This window comes from Myxocyprinus asiaticus, chromosome 2, assembly GCF_019703515.2.
Source record: "Myxocyprinus asiaticus isolate MX2 ecotype Aquarium Trade chromosome 2, UBuf_Myxa_2, whole genome shotgun sequence".
Lineage (NCBI taxonomy): Eukaryota > Metazoa > Chordata > Actinopteri > Cypriniformes > Catostomidae > Myxocyprinus > Myxocyprinus asiaticus.
In genome coordinates, this window is record NC_059345.1 from 23,422,183 (window position 1) to 23,436,620 (window position 14,438).

General features: G+C 37.3%; 1 protein-coding gene across 1 annotated transcript in view; it reads left to right on the plus strand.

Moving 5' to 3' along the window:
• The first annotated feature begins 2,658 nt into the window (after positions 1 to 2,658).
• zgc:109889 (uncharacterized protein LOC553542 homolog) overlaps positions 2,659 to 14,438 on the plus strand; it is a 57,410-nt gene continuing 45,630 nt past the window's right edge. Inside the window, exon 1 of the mRNA XM_051723020.1 lies at positions 2,659 to 2,832. The gene's annotated coding sequence lies outside the window, so the exon portion shown is untranslated. The remainder of the gene's footprint in view (positions 2,833 to 14,438) is intronic.

A 14,438-nucleotide genomic window follows, 5' to 3' on the forward strand; every position in this document is an offset into this window, starting at 1 on the left:
CCTGTGAATGTTTTACTAGACTTTGTTTTTCTTTTTTTTTTTTTTTTTTTTTTAACCCATCATCCTTACAATATTATAATTTTGTAAAGCTGCTATTTATTTATTAAAAGACAATTATCATTAATTCTGCAAAATACATTGTTTTGGTGGTCAGTGACATTTCTGTTGTAAAGTAAAGCAAATTCTTAAGAGGTTGGGTACAATAGTATAAACTGAAAATAAGAAATCTACTTGGAACACAATCAAATTGCTTTCAGGAATCAGGACCATGGACAGCATCTGATGGGTGGTGGCCAGGAACTTTCTCAAGAAGATCTTTACATTGTATTTAGAATTTTTCTTCATTTAAGACAGTGAAAAACAAAACTAATTAGTTACGCCACATGTGTAGCATGTTCATCAACAGTTTAGACTTTTTCTTGTAATGACACATCTACTTAATTTTGCCTTAATTTTGCCTTAAAAAATACATATGTTGGCCTACTGTGGAAATAATAGTATGTGTTACAGAAATCGTTTTTTATGTATATAGATTTATGAAAGTTCAGTGTATTTTATGTGCATCTCTCCAAATGTTTGTCTACGCGTTCAGAGATATACAGTGGTGTGAAAAAGTGTTTGCCCCCTTCCTGATTTCTTATTTTTTTGCATGTTTGTCACACTTAAATGTTTCAGATCATAAAACAAGTTTAAATATTAGTCAGAGATAACACAAAATGCAGTTTTTAAATGAAGGTTGTTATTATTAAGGGAAAACAAAATCCAAACCTACATGGCCCTGTGTGAAAAAGTGTTTGCCCCACCTGTTAAAACATAACTGTGGTTTATCACACCTGAGTTCAATTTCTCTAGCCACACCCAGGCCTGATTATTGCCACACCTGTTCTCAATCAAGAAATCACTTAAATAGGACCTGCCTGACAAAGTGAAGTAGACCAAAAGATCTTCAAAAGCTAGACATCATGCCGAGATCCAAAGAAATTCAGGAACAAATGAGAAAGAAAGTAATTGAGATCTATCAGTCTGGAAAAGGTTATAAAGCCATTTCTAAAGCTTTGGGACTCCAGAGAACCACAGTGAGAGCCATTATCCACAAATGGCGAAAACATGGAACAGTGGTGAACCGTCCCAGGAGTGGCCAGCCGACCAAAATTACCCCAAGAGCACAGCGACGACTCATCTAAGAGGTCACAAAAGACCCCACAACAACATCCAAAGAACTGCAGGCCTCACTTGCCTCAGTTAAGGTCAGTGTTCATGACTCCACCATAAGAAAGAGACTGGGCAAAAATGGCCTGCATGGCAGAGTTCCAAGACGAAAACCACTGCTGAGCAAAAAGAACATTAAGGCTCATCTCATTTTTGCCAGAAAACATCTTGATGATCCCCAAGACTTTTGGGAAAATACTCTGTGGACTGACGAGACAAAAGTTGAACTTTTTGGAAGGTGTGTGTCCCATTACATCTGGCGTAAAAGTAACACCGCATTTCAGAAAAAGAATATCATACCAACAGTAAAATATGGTGGTGGTAGTGTGATGGTCTGGGGCTGTTTTCCTGCTTCAGGACCCGGAAGACTTGCTGTGATAAATGGAACCATGAATTCTGCTGTCTATCATAAAATCCTGAAGGAGAATGTCTGGCCATCTGTTCGTGACCTCAAGCTGAAGCGAACTTGGGTTCTGCAGCAGGACAATGATCCAAAACACACCAGCAAGTCCACCTCTGAATGGCTGAAGAAAAACAAAATGAAGACTTTGGAGTGTCCTAGTCAAAGTCCTGACCTGAATCCTGTTGAGATGCTGTGGCATGACCTTAAAAAGGCAGTTCATGCTCGAAAACCCTCCAATGTTGCTGAATTACAACAATTCTGCAAAGATGAGTGGGCCAAATTTCCTCCACAGCGTTGTAAAAGACTCATTGCAAGTTATCACAAACGCTTGATTGCAGTTGTTGCTGCTAAGGGTGGCCCAACCAGTTATTAGGTTTAGGGGGCAATCACTTTTTCACACAGGGCCATGTAGGTTTGGATTTTGTTTTCCCTTAATAATAACAACTTTCATTTAAAAACTGCATTTTGTGTTTACTTGTGTTATCTTTGACTAATATTTAAACTTGTTTGATGATCTGAAACATTTAAGTGTGACAAACATGCAAAAAAAATAAGAAATCAGGAAGGGGGCAAACACTTTTTCACACCACTGTATTACTGCTATCTACTGACAGAAATACGAAGGTAAGAAATAAGAAAAATAAATACATCGCCTTAAACCCTAAACCTTGTTGTAGTTAATACCGCATTTATTTTAGGAACTGGAATTTACATATTTTCAGCATCCCTGCAGCGAAGTTTTCGTTTAACCCGTTACTTAAGTATATTTGTCTTTATTTCGTCGTCTGTTTGTGCTGCTAATATTGGCGTTAAAAGTAAGTGTCATTTATCTAACCACAACAGATAATAAAACCACACTTACTGTACTTGACCGTCGTCTAAACTTACTTCTGATTTGTGGTTTCCTACTTTCTTCTACTCTGCTGCTCCAGTCTGTCGTTATTTTGGTGGGAGGTGGTCTGGAATTCAGTGTGCGCATGCGCACAGGGCAGCGCTTATCACCTCGCTCTCGCAGAAGACTCGACGGTGTCAAGGAAACGCGCACGCTAAGCGCATCGTTCGGAGATTTATAAACAACTGAACCTGTCTCGCGCGCTGCTATTTACATCAGCCATTGCAAAAATTCGCTACAACTGAGCAATGCTTTCGATGTAAAAACATACAAAGCAATATACGAACCGAAATCAGAGAGACGGAGTGCCAGCGCTTGCAAGACACAGGTAAAGGCGGTCTTTTAATCTGTTTTGCGTCTGTCAGGGGCTTGGACAAAGCTGAGTTGCTAACGCTAACATCGTGTGCAAATGCTCTCTTTGATCATCACATCAAAAGACTGGCATGTTATGACTGACTGTAGCAGCGATTAATTATGAACCATGACAATATTTGTCCTGATATAATCACCGTGCACTTCCATTATAACTTGTTTGGGGGAGAAATCGTCTGCTAAGAACAGAAATGTGAGGTACAATGGCAGTATACCAGTAGGCTTTTTAAGTAAACATTACAGGCTCTTTAACAACGTTTTGTAATGTGGGGAATTTGTACCGTTCTTAGCATCTAAGCTAAATATTTTGTTGACGTCATTTGAAAAGCTTATTCACACAAACAAAAGATTATTCAACTGTGTTATACCCTTTAATGCCAATTTCATAATTTAACCAGAGGAAATTGTTAGTGTGCATCCACCGCCGCGTGCTTGCCAACTTTGAAACCTCACCCTTGATTGTGATGCTGTCAGCGCTTTGATGTTCCCGAGCGCGAGACAGAATGGAACTGTTTACACAGTTTACATAATGATACAAATTCTATTAGCTCACCGAATAGTTTTCTTTTTGTGCTCAGTCATTTAGTGCAGCCATGTGACTTGTGCGGATGATGATTGGAAATTTCTAAGAGTGTTGCTTTGGATTATAATTATATTATATTGTTATGTTATGAAATAGACATTGGAGTATTTTTATTACTTTTAGAGACTTTGAATTCCCATAATTTACTGAGTGAACGCTTTGAACTCAGTGGCATTCATTTGTAAATTAGTTAATGAGAATTTGGTGGACACTTACATTTCGCATAGGCTCTTTATTCAACGTGTTAGCGCAATAGGATTTTCTGTGATCAAAGACATTTGGTTAGGTACGTACTGTATGTATTTGAGACTGTTTAATGTAAAAAGCAACGGTCAACAATCTCTACACTCGTGCTTTGCATTACAACACTCACCTTGAGTGGGACGAATCCCACGAGACTTACCCTCGTCCATGCGTACTAAACACCAGGCACAACAAATAAATGGCAAGACAAAGGAGGGAAATTTCAGTTTCCCCATGTATGCGCAATCCTGTATGTATGCGTTAATGTAATTTGAATAGACCACTTCCTATGTTTTCATTAGAGATGTCAGTGAACCCATGTTATCAGAATGGCAATGAGTTACTCTTTAGACAGGGCTTTGGTTTTAAATGTTGTAAACTTTGACTTGTTCTCCAAAACTAAACAATGCAGATCACAATATTTGTTTAGTCCATGGTCAGTTGACCTTTCTCATCAACAAGGCGTTTCCATCCACAGAACTGCCGCTCCTGGATGTTTTTTTGTTTTTAGTACCATTCTGAGTAAACTCTAGAGACTTTTGTGTGTGAAAATCCCAGGAGATCAGCAGTTACAGAAATACTCAAACCAGCCCATCTGGCACCAACAATCATGCCACAGTCTAAATATGAGCAGAGAGAGAGAGAGATTTATATTTAATAACCAAATTTTGATTTGGTTATTTTGCTGTGGTAGACTTTATGACTCTTTGAAATAACTTAAATAATTTGGCGAAGTGATATGGAACCATTATGTGGTCTAGACTGTGAACTACTTCATAGCCATACATTTATTGAAAAATAATTGCACACCTTAGAATGTCCATCAGCCAATCAGAATCAAGCATGCAACAGCCCAGTGGTATTCACAGTTTTCCTGAGCAACCACTGGGTGGTGCCATGATGATTCTAATTGCCTGTTTTCTCGCATGTAAAACTAACCAAAACAAGCAATCCATATGGAGAACAACAACCAGTTAAGTGTTATTTGGAGTGAAAATGAATTTCACGCTTAACTTGTGCAGTTGTTGGCCATCATAACAACTCAAAGTAGTTAATGATATCAACGTAACTAACCTCTAACCTTCGCTTCATGTCATCTGCATACTCAGGTGAGTTACTGTAAAAAAAAAAAACGGTCATCTCAACTCTGTGAGTTATCAGCACTATAGAGCCACATGTTTTTTACAAATGTAATACTTAACCTTCTAAGAATATACGGTGATGCAGGTGAGAACACTGAAGACCAGAAATTGAAAACAATTAAGAATCCAGAATCGTGTAATACTTCCGCATTCAGGAAAAATGTGGATAAGTACAAAAATATGCAATATGCAGGGTTCCAAAAATAATTTGACAGTTTCCAGTGTAGTGATAGTACACATAACACAGTGACGGTAGGCAAAACATACAGTAATAGGATAAAATAAGCAGGAAGCAAACATGGCTATACTGTGGAGTATGACAAGTTTGAGTCCAGTATAACTACTCAAGTGCGATGTTCAAAGGTTGAGTAGGGTTGTGCAGTGGCATTCTTGTACAGTTCTAGATTTCGCTTAAATAGGAACTGATGTTTTTATCTGACTCCATGCAAATATGGGGCCTATTGACTATACATGTATGTTAATGAAGTAAGTGTAAATTTTCTGCAACCGTGCTCAGTTATTTTAAGAGTGTAGTGTTACGCCAGCATGCTTTATTGTTGAGTCTTGTTGTTTACCAGTTAGCCCTGTACAATGTTGAAAATGATAATCTCCACCACATTGTGTGGTCGGAGCACTATTTTCTATTATGAGTATTCCAGGGCTGTATCTGTTTTTTTGTGTTTATAGAACTGGGCCCCTCACTGCCTTGACCTTTGCTGGCTGGTTTTGGAACATTTGGCAACATTTGGAAACAGCAATAGAGCTGTTCAGCTTGTAGTCCACAAACCCTGAAGACAATTCGCCATGGGTTCCCTCTAGATTTTCCTATGGGTTTTTATAATGGAGTTTTTGAACTTATGAGAAAAATAAGGTCTATAGTTAACATTACTTGAGTTTTAATTTTAAAGCCTTATTGAATTAGACACTTTTTTTTTAAAATGCAGTGTGGCTTCAAAATTCACGTTTGTGGTATGACTGTGCATCCACGTATCATAGAGTAATGTTTACTACAGACCTTATTTTTCTCATAATTTCAAAAACACCATTATAAAAACCCATAGGAAAATACAGAGGGAACCCATGGCGAATTAGACTTCCGGGTTCACCTACAAATTGATGTCATGACGGAACAGCTCTATATACCCTCACATTTTTTCCTTGAGGCCAGGTGGAAAGTACATTTCCAATTCAGCTATTGTAATTAAGCCCAATATTTCAAACATGCCCAAATTTTGCTTACTTGCTTTTTCTGAAAAACGTTACCATAAGTTTGTATTTAGAGATCGACCGATATGGGTTTTTAAAAAATGTATTAACTTTTATTTGGCATTAGCCTAAACATTCACACAAAGCTTTAACTTACTGAACTTAACTTGTTAAAATAAAAGTAAAAATCTTAAAAAAATAAAATAAAATAAAAAAACAATAAAAAGATTTTGTGTGTTTTCGATGGTAGATAGCAGTTTGTCCTGGTTTCTATTTAGTCTTCTCATTTTACTTGGTCAAATTATTTACATATAAAGCAATTGTAATACATTAGGATGAAGGAAATAACAACAGTGTGCAGAGTAGTGCAGCAACCACAGACTAAAAGACAGAATCAAACTAATTGTACATACAGTGCACAGTAGGGCTGCACGATTATAGCAAAAATCATAATTGTCGATTATTGCCCTTGATATTGTAATCGCGATTATTAATGTCGATTAAAATATTAAATTACCATGACATCACAAAGTAGCAGATTTCAATGGTGGATATGAGCTGTGCTCCAGTTTCTTTTAAGCATCTTTTAAGCAGTAAATATTGTAATAATGTTTGTTAATGTTAGGCCAAATAAAACTTATTTTAAATGGATATCTATGGTATAAAATACATTAAAATTATTGCTAAATTACTTCTTAAATTATTAGTCCACACACAGTAAATAATATGACAATTACATTTTCAAACTTATTAACAGCCGATTTAAATTGACCAAGTTACTTACTGTGTTCAGTAAGCCCTTTGGTGGTGAGACAGGGGTCCGTTCATCCCGTTAGATCTTTAATGGTGATCTTGTTTATGTACGATCATCGTTAGATCATTTTTGGCCTCAGTGGTGCACTTTGGAAATTAAAAACAGTCATTTGCGATCGGAGTTTGTACAATTCGTGAAAATGTTAAATCTACTAATACCAGCTGCATGGCAAATGGGTCTTATTACAGCAGACACAATAACAATGACGGTGATGCCTGAAATATGCTATTCATGCCATATTCTTTATGTTGGCTACACCTCCAATACAAACTTAGAACAGTTAAGCTGAATTACTTTATTGCTGTTTTGTACAAATCAAATTCACATTGGCATACTTACTAACATGACAAAACAAAACAGTTATTAGATTTTTAATAAATTGTACACAGAAATCGTGCAACGCGGCAAACTTTCCCATTACAATGACTGCTGTCACTCACTGCAGGTTTACACTGTTTGAGACCTGCATTTCGACGCAAGCTCAATGATGCTCCGCACAAAGTTCTGCACTCTCGCGAATGCTTTCATTAAAAACAAAGCATTTTAGTTTTGTCGTGTTGCTCATTTGCAGTGTATTTAACATTTACGTTCAAAGCGAGCTCTGCAATATGCAGTGAGTCCAAAATAATTCCAGAGTGCTTTTCGCTCTTGTTCTACAGCTTCTTTTTGAGTGTCAGGTGATGTTTCTTCAGTATTAATTTTTGTTGTGCCACCACGAAAAGAGGTGGAACATAAAGTAAGCATCTGGGCATTCAGACGGTTTAAAATTGCGCATTAGGATCAGTCATTACTGATAGGACAGAGGATTAATTTAAGCGGCTCTGATTGGCCATTGCCATTTCATTGCTCAACGGACATGTTAGTGATTGGTTAGAAAACTCAACCACTGCAAAAACACATTGTAAATAGAAACTATTGAAGCAACACGAGCAGACTTAATATTACATTTATTTTGAAAGCACTTGAAGCACTATTACTTTGAAGTTGCTTTCACACGCTAGTGCGGATCCAGCGAGAACAGCAATCTACTGACCATTTCCAGTTTAGTCGGCCCAGATCGCCTGCTTGGAGTGTCATGGACTGACTGTCATGCAATTTCTTGAGTCAGAGGGACACAGTTTTGATCCAGGCTATTATAAAAGGAATATATATGAGTGCTCCACAGATAGAAAATAGATTTGTGCAAGTTTTGTGAGGTTTGTGAATTAAATGAGATATCCGCATATTTGCAGACAATATATGAAAGAAGTTTTATTGATATTTGCCTTTTTATTATTATACAAGACAGTTAACAGGTAGCCTACAGGGAACTGTTGAGAAGAGAGAGAAAGAATGAGAGTGAGGGAAAAAGAGAGAATGAAACACCCGAGAACTTATATACAATATATTGATTGACCACTAGTTGTATTCATCATTACCACAATAGTTAACATAAACTAATAATGCACATTACTGGGGGGCCTGGGTAGCTCAGTGGTAAAGATGCTGGCTACCACCCCTGGAGTTCGCTAGTTTGAATACCAGGGCATGCTGAGTGACTCCAGCCAGGTTTCCTAAACAACCAAATTGGCTCGATAGTAGAGTCACATGGGGTAACCTCCTCGAGGTCGCTATAATGTGGTTCGTTCTCGGTGGGGCGTGTGGTGAGTTGAGCGTGGTTGCCGCGGTGGATGGCGTGAAGCCTCCACACACGCTATGTCTCCGAGGCAACACGCTCAACAAGCCACGTGATAAGATGCGCGGGTTGACGGTCTCAGATGCGGAGGCAACTGGGATTCGTCGTCCGCCATCCGGACTGAGGCGAATCACTATGCAACTACGAGGACTTAAAAGCACATTAGGAATTGGGCATTCCAAATTGGGAGAAAAAGGGGAAAAATCCAAAATAAATCAATAAAATAAAATACAAAATAATGCACAATACTTTTATTTGTCTTGGTTAATGTTAATTTTTACATATATGAATGCATTTTTACACAAAGTATATATTAACATTAGTTAGTGCAATATGAATTAACATGAACTAACAATGAACAATTGCATTTTAATAAATAAACATTAACCAATATTACAAATGCTGTAAACAATCTAGAAACTCAACAGTTAACTTGTATGACCTTGTAATGTGTTAACTGTTTATCTTACCTTAAGCCTTTTTGCATGTTGTTTTCATTCATATAGCAGGCCACCTCTCCCCTCCATTTTGTTTGTGTGCAAATGAAAAGAAATGCCTGTGTAAAAGAGTTTGCTGCTATTTTGTGTGTGGCATTTGCCTTTTGTTATCCCCCACCAAAAGAGCATGGCCTGTCTATTGAGACATCAAAAGGCCTGTCCATGCAGGTCACACTACAACTCAGGATAGAACTAAACCAGGCCTCTCTCTCTCTCTTGCTCTCTTACTACCTGTCTCTCTTATTTTCTATTTCATTCACTTAAATTGTCAACAGCTATGAGTAGTTACTGCTATGAGACATTTGGTTATGGTTGTGCCAGCAAGCACAAAAACGCACACACTACACACAACCTGCCAGCATGTTGACTCAGCAAAAGGGTGCAGTGTGATCAATGCTGTGTTGCCGTGGCAATAACTCACGGGGGTGTCACTGCTGTGATTATCGATGTTTTAAATCAATCCACCCCTGTCCTATGTCATCAGTCTCAGCCTGGTTTTACAAACCTCACCACTGTGCCTGGATGGTGCCAGGGATATTTTATGGTTTTAGAGTTTATTTGAAATCACTTTCAGTCATTATGTTTATGTTCAATTAAAAGCTAGAGAAGGCTAGATTTGAAAACAGCATGAAAGTGGTACTTCTACTCGGATGTTAACTACCCTTTAGACCAGGGATCGGCAACCTTTTTGACATGGATTGCCATTTTTTTTATTTTCCTGGTCAATGGCTGTGAAGTTTGAGTCCATTTTTCAGATTTTAATTGTTTACTTTTCATTACAAATGATGTTATCAGCATAACCGTTTTAGTGAAAAATTTGTGCAAAACCCAATGATTATGATATAATCATGATCCTGCATGTGCATTTTAACAAAGCATCTTTTGGAAGTGCTTTAATGAAAGAAAACCTGTCCTTTTGTACAAAAGTGCCATAGGTTGCCGACCCCTGCTTTAGACTGTACGATGCTGTCACAGGCCTCACTCTCTGATGGCTATTTTAACCTGTCTTGCTTTGGTCTCTGATGTGGTCTTGCCTTCTGTTCACTGGGTTCTTTGTCATGGTCTCAGTGCTCCCATCCTAAGGTACAGTATGCTCTACTATGGCCATGTTCACACAACAGCAGAATATGGTTGTCGGTCCTGTATTTAAATGTTTGATATGTTTATGTTCACACACAGTTTGGTTATTTACAAGAGTGACAACTGCATTCACCCGTACATTTTCAGGACTCACAACCACATTTTCAGCAAACCCGTGCTGTGTGAATGGAACCAACTAGTTGTCAGTAGCATCATAAAATGTGAGAGCCACGCTGCACTGTACATGTGCATGTCTCATGTTAATTAACATGAGAGGTTTCGTTAACTCACAGAGATGAATATATGAGTTGTGTGTCATCCGAAGATCCATTCGCTTTCTTCCATCGGAGCTGCACGACACAAAAGCTTGGCTCTGTCCTTGGTTAAAAAGCATTCAAAGCCATTAATTATGATCTTGATGGATGAACTCAAGCCTCGTTTGGACTCGTTTATTTAATAACGTGCTATCAATTGTGATGAGACATGCTGGTGTTATGGACGTCGCAATCTTTGATATTTACTTTGGTCACTTTTATCATGGTTACAGGTGTTAGAATACGGGCTTGACTTCGGCTGTTCATTCATACTGACAGTATTCAAGCCACTACTGTAAGCTGTATGAACAGGAAATTTCAAGACTCACACCTGTAAGTAAATGCGGTTGCCAGTCTCAAACACTGACTGTGTGAACGTAACCTACTTGACTTTGGACATCGATTCTCATGTATGGCATTTTGTGAGGTTCCATGTGAAATTCCAAATTCTGGGTTGAATTTGTACACCTGTCTGTGATGGATGACCGATAATAGAACATTCAGACTTATTTGACCTTGTTAATATCAGACTGATAATGCTGTGAATTCGGTGAGAGGAGATCCAGGGACAGAAAGTTCTTCTGCTGAAATCGTCTGTGCTTATTGAAATTCGAACCACTGCCCCCAGTGGCCAAAGCTGGAAGTGTTGTTGACCCTTCTCTGTTCTGGGTGGTGACGTTTGAAGCGAGTTGCATTTTTAGTTGTAAGTGATGTAATACAGTCAACTGAAATGTGTACTTTATTAACTCTTCCCCCTTATCCAAACCCCAACCCTAAACCTAAACTTCAGTGAAGTAAAAATGTATTGTTAGAGCAAAAATGCAACCTTCTAATTGCGCTCACCATTGTTTATGTGAAAGAGATTACTTCCTGGTGTCTTTGTTTTTTTTATTAGCTTTCATATTTTTAGCGGTCGTGCTGTAAAGCAGATGAATTTAGAGATGCATGTTTTCAGAGAGAATTTAAACATACTGACATTCTAACATTTACAACTGTTAGAAAAAGCTACTGGAACTCCATATACAAAACAAGTCCCACATCAGAACAGTCCTCGGAGTGCTTGCATAGCTCGAGTGACCCCTTTTGCCCCAGGCCTTCCACAGCCAGGGATGGGTGCACTGAGGAACAGGGACTTTAGGTCACATGGGCGCCTGGCAGATTTGTTCCGATTGTGCTGAATGCAGCACATTTAATTGTGTGTGACAAAGTGAGAAGAGTCCATGGGAGAGAAACTGAAAGAGAGAGAGAATTACTAACTCTCTGTCAATCCCATTTCAGTTCTGTCTTTAACAAATGTATTCTTATTTTAATTCAGATGTTTGAAAACAGCTTTTCTTAAACCCAGTTCTAAAAGAATGATGCTTAATTTGATCATGTCAGTATACAACTGTATCACCCAGGACAAGAACCTTCAGGATTTCCAAAAAACATCTGATTGTATGTCTGTCTGTCTGTCTGTCTCTCTATCCGTCACTCTATCTGTCTGTCTGTGTTTGGCTTCTGCTCTTTTCTCTTTTTTTGATCAAGCAAAAATTACAATCTGGGGGCATGAAAGGAAACCATGGCAACACTTCCTCCATTCTAATGGCGTTCTTGTTCTGTATTCCGAATGACTCTGAATTTGGGCAAGGGAACAGAGAAGACAGTCACATTTCCGTAGTCTTTTTTTTTTTCGTGGTGTTGGGGGTTTATCAGCATGGCTCCCAGAGGGCTCACAGCGTTGATCCTGACATTAAAGATGTGACGGGGTGAGGGGAACCCTGTGGAAAATGGAGGTGGGGTAGGGGGATCAGGGGCTCTGGAATCTGGGCAGCACCAACACACATCTGCTCATCAGATCGACCTGCATATGCAGCTTGGCTGTTTGTATTCTTTTTGATTTGACCTTCAAAACATTTTTTCCTGAAAAATGTTTGCTGGAATGTACAGAATATAAGAGAAAGGAGGCAGAAATAAGTTTTTGTAAAATTTGAGGTTTTTGTTTTTTGGCAGTTCTCTGTATACAGTCACACAGATGTCCATGTGATACTACTGATGTTTATACAGTAAGAATCAGAATCAGAATGAGCTTTATTGCCAAGTATGCTTACACATAAAAGGAATTTATCTTGGTGACAGAAGCCTCCAGTGCACAAACAATACAGCAACAAGACAGAGAAAAAAAAAAAAAAAAAAAAGAATAAAAATAAAAGTGAATAGAAAATAAAGTATATATAGGAATACACAATAGGACAATATATATATATATATATATATATATATATATATATATATATATATATATATATATATATATATATACACACACACTCACACGTACAATATACAAATACAAATCTGTTATATACAGAAGCAAGGGCATGTGATGGCAGAAGAGGGTATGGTATGTTGGATAAAAATAAATAGACTAAGCTGTGAATTGCACATTAATTATTGCTCAATGGGGCAGTTTTAACTGTTCATGAGATGAATAGCCTGAGGGAAAAAAAACTGTTCCTGTGCCTGATGGTTCTGGTGCTCAGTGCTCTGTAACGTCGGCCAGAAGGCAACAGTTCAAAAATTAATTGATTCAATGAATCTCTTACATGTACAGAGTTCTGATGGGTAACCAGTACAGATCATTCTAAAAATGTGCAAACATGGTGTTCTGTTGCTCTATGCAAAAGTTGTTCTTTGGAGACATAACATTGATTAATCTTAACCACTAAATTGGTCATCAGATAAGGGTCAGAGGTGTATAATAAATTGAAAGTGCTCTTCAGTTTCTTGGCTAAGGAACATGACTCAAAAACCTCCAAACAATTCCTACCATGACCTCATTAGACAAAACACAACATAGGCTATCTTTCCCCATGGTTGAGTTAAGCCTCACTGAAACACAGGCCTTATCCTGCTGGAACAAATATGAAGAGAAAACAATGCATCCAATCACAACAGAGCAAGGTTAGGCAGAAATATACTTTTAGTGATGCATTCTAAGAATGCATTTGTGTCAGTAAATACATGTGGTACAATAATTACCTAGAACTTAAACACAATCAAACTCTTAATTTGATCAATTATCAATGAATTAATGAATAAATGAGTAAGTAAGAATGAGTTATGGCATTCCTGACATGGGTCAGACCCTCAGTCACCTTCAGAGGTCAAATGTACAAACGACCTATAACATTCATCATTATAACAAATGCATGATCATTTTGAGGTTCAAATGCAATACGCAGCTTTATTAATAAGTTAAAGATGGATCAAAGTGAACAAAAAAGTGAGAGAGGGTAGTCTTTGCCCCATTATACACTGCAAAAGAATACGTTTTTGATTTGTTTTGGCTTGTTTTCCAATATAAATATCTAAAACAACTTTAAAACAATGTACTTTAGCATCTATATGGCAGAAGAAAAATTGTTATCTGAGAATGTTGAATATAATATAAAAAATACAAATATTTTAAAATATCTAAAAATCCTTTAAAAAAAAAAAATGCATTCACCTGAGAAGCAGCATATAAAATATTTAGACTTAGAATAGATCTTGAATATAAGTATATTTTGTCTTTACTGCAGTTGCAGAAGTATAACCAAATGAAAAAATACACTTATATACAAAATCCACCTATATTTAAGATACATTCTCTTAAAGCAAGTCTAAATATCTTATATGTTGCTTCTCAAGTAAATGTATCTTAAGTATTTTTAGACAATTTTAAATGGAAAGCAAGACAAAAACACTTGATGATAATAATAGGATTTTTTACAGTGATTTTTATTTTTTTTACTGAAATAAACAATAAATATTATTGTTTTCCTCAGTGAATGTCATTTAGAGGTATTTTTAAAAGATGATTTTGTCCTCTTTATTGTTAGCAAGCACGTTTATTACAACTTTTAAGTCGGGCACAAGCTGAATAGTCGGTTAAGAGCTAATGATTAATCATTGCAGTAATCGCCCGAATAGTCTAATAATCGTTCTAATAATCGTTAGATTAGTCGATTAGCAAAATAATCGTTA